Source organism: Otolemur garnettii, unplaced genomic scaffold (assembly GCF_000181295.1).
Source record: "Otolemur garnettii isolate 467f Iridium unplaced genomic scaffold, OtoGar3 scaffold00057, whole genome shotgun sequence".
Taxonomy (NCBI): domain Eukaryota; kingdom Metazoa; phylum Chordata; class Mammalia; order Primates; family Galagidae; genus Otolemur; species Otolemur garnettii.
Window position 1 is genome coordinate 7,519,172 of NW_003852452.1, and position 3,253 is coordinate 7,522,424.

The window sequence follows — 3,253 nt, forward strand, 5'->3', positions numbered from 1 at the left end:
TGTTTAAGACCTGAAGCTCTATAACACCTAGAAGAAAATAAGAGCAAAGTTTTAGGACATTGGACTTAGCAGTAGTTTCTTGAATATGACAGAAAAAGTACAAATAACAACAGCAACAAAAAGACAAGTAGGATTACATCAAACTAAAAACTTCTGCACAGCAAAGGAAATAATCAACAGCATGAAAAAGCAAACTTAAAATGGAAGAAAATATTTGCAAACTATACATATGATAAAGGGTTAACATCCAAAATATATAATTCCTACAACTCAACAGCAAATAACATGCAAATAACATGATTAAAAAATGGGCATGAACTTGAATAGGTATTCTCAAAGAAGACATACAAATGACTCATAAGATGCTTAAATGTTATTAATCATCAGGGAAATACAAATCAAAACCATGATGAGCTATCACCTCATACCTCTTAGAATGGCCATTAACAACAACAACAAAACCCACAAAAACAAAAGTTAATAAGCACTGAGAGGCCATTGAGAAATTGGATCCCTTGTACACTGTTGATGAGAATAAGTAAAATGGAGTCCAGTTACTATGGAAACAGGGGGAGAGTTTTCTCAAACAAAAAGCCATTATGATCCTAGAATCTCATTTCTAGGAGAAAACATTGAAATCAAGTTCCTGAAGAGATACATGCATGCTCAGATTTACTGCAGCATTCACAATTGCCAAGATGTGGAAATAACCTAGGTGTCCATCAACAGATGAATAAATGAAGAAAATGTGCAACTAGTGAGCACTTTGTAAGGGTATATAACACACCTGCTGAGTGGAGGGCTTAACCACAACTTGGACTTTACCTAACAAATGCAAATGGTGTAACCTACTCATTGGTACCCTCATATTAATCTGAAATTCAAAAAAAGTAAATATAGTATATAAATACAATAGAAAATTATGCAGCCATATTTGACAACATGGATAAACCTGGAATATATCATGTCACATGAAATAAGCAAGTCACAGGCAGTCAAGTACTTCCTGATTCCACTTATACAGAATATATGAAATAAACGTATAGAAACAGAGTAGAATGGTGGTTCCCAGGAGCTGAGGGGAGGGGGAAATGAGGACTTGCCATTTGATGGGTATATAGTTGCACCTACACAAGATGAATAAGCTCTAAGATGTACTGTACAACTTGGTGCCTATAGTTTATAATACCGGTTTGTGTACTTAAAACTTCCAGTGAAGAGGATAGATCTCATATTAAATTTTTTTTTTTTACCACAAACAAACAAACCAAAATTAATCTAGTGGGTTATGGAAGTCTCTCTAGACCATCGTTGTGAAATTTGACGCAATCTTAGAAGGATAAATGACTAGCTCATTGACTTTTTTCTATATTTTTCTATGTGTAACTTGAAGATGGTTCCTGTCATCTCCTCCTCCATTTGGAGGAGCAGATCAACTAAAAACATTATGAAATAAGGGATTTATTATAGGACGCAGACTTTAAACAATTGCAAGAACAGTTTGCAATGTTTAGGTCCAGAAGGACGGATTGGAAAATTAGAGAATTAAGTTACTAACCAGTTCTCCTAAAGCACTGGCAGGGATAGGCTTCTGGTTTTTTTTTGTTTTTTTTTTGGCCAGGGTTGGGTTTGAACCCACCACCTCTGGTATATGGGGCCAGCACCCTACTCCTTTGAGCCACAGGCACCATCCTGGACTTCTTTCTTATTAGTAACAAGAGCCAGAGAGAGCAACTTGTTCTTCATCTTGGACCACTAAAAATTTCAATAAGGTGGTAGGTTGAGATTTGTTAAAAACAACATTAAATAAAATATACCCATTTAAGTCTACAGTTTGGTGAGTTTTGGCAAATATATATACACTTGAGTAACTACTAGCAAAATCAAAATATAAAATATTTCCATCACCCTAAAAAGTTCTCTTGTATTCATTTGCAGTTGATAATTTCCCACTTTCAGGCTCAGACAAAAGTATCTTCAGTCAGTATAAATTAGCTTTTCCTGTTTTAGAATTTTATACACATGGAATCATTTGCTATGCACTCTTGTAACTGGCTTCTTTTATCCATGGTCAAAGTTTTTCAATTATTCCTTGTTGTTACTTGTATCATTCATTCCTCTCTTTTTATTGTTATTATTCTACCATATTTTCTACATCTGTAATACAATTATTTTATTAATTATCAATTAGTTTATTCAGCATTGGAAATGTTTCTAGCAAGGTAATTTTTTATGTCTTATGATTTCTGCACACCTAATCACTCAAATAGAGACATTTTTACTACTTTCAACCTAATATTTAAGGCTTTGATTAATTTTTCTTGCTTTATTGCACTGACTAGGACCTCCAATTCAGTTTGGAATAGAAAAAATAAGAATGTACATCCTTATCTTGTTCTTAATTTGGGTAAAACATTTATTCTTTTACCATTGTTAGATGTCCTTTATCAGATGGAGGAAGTTTTCACTTATCCCTAACTTACTGAGGAGTTGTTTTCATGAATAGGTATGGAATTTTTTTTTTTAATGTTCTGCTGTGTCTTCTTTATTCTGTTATTATGGTGAATTACATGGATTTATTCCAATAGTTAAAGCAACTTTGTAGTCTTGAGATAAACCCCAGTTGGTAGACTATCCTTTTTAAACATTACTGTATTATATTTATTAAGAATTGATTAAGAAATTTTTTGTCTATGTTTACATCAGGTTTTAATTTCTGTTCTTGTAATGACTTTGGTTTTTGTATCAGGGAAGTCTGGCCTACTACATATATAGTAAGATATTCTCCCTGTCTCTAATTTCTGAAATGATTTTTAAAGGATTATTATTATTTCTTCTTGAATATGTGATAGAATTCTTCATTTAGAAAAATTGGGCCTGGAATTTTCTTTGTTGGAGGTTTTAATTTCAAATCAGCATCTCTAGTGAATATGAGATTATTCAGAATTTTTATTTCTTCTTGTGTTAGTTTATATAATTTAATCTTTCAATTTATCTATCTTATCAAAGTTTTTCATAATACAGGCAGTCCCTGAATTAGAAACATCTGATTGATATATGACTTCCACTTAAAATTGGAGGCTATTACAGGTAATAGGCAATGTACCTATTCCAACATACATACAAATTCAACTTATGAACAAATCAACAGAACCAATCTCAGTCTTAACATGGAGACTGCCTGTAACACTACCAACTGTAGGATCTGTGATAATGTTCCCTCTTTCACTCCTGATACTGGTAATTTTTATTT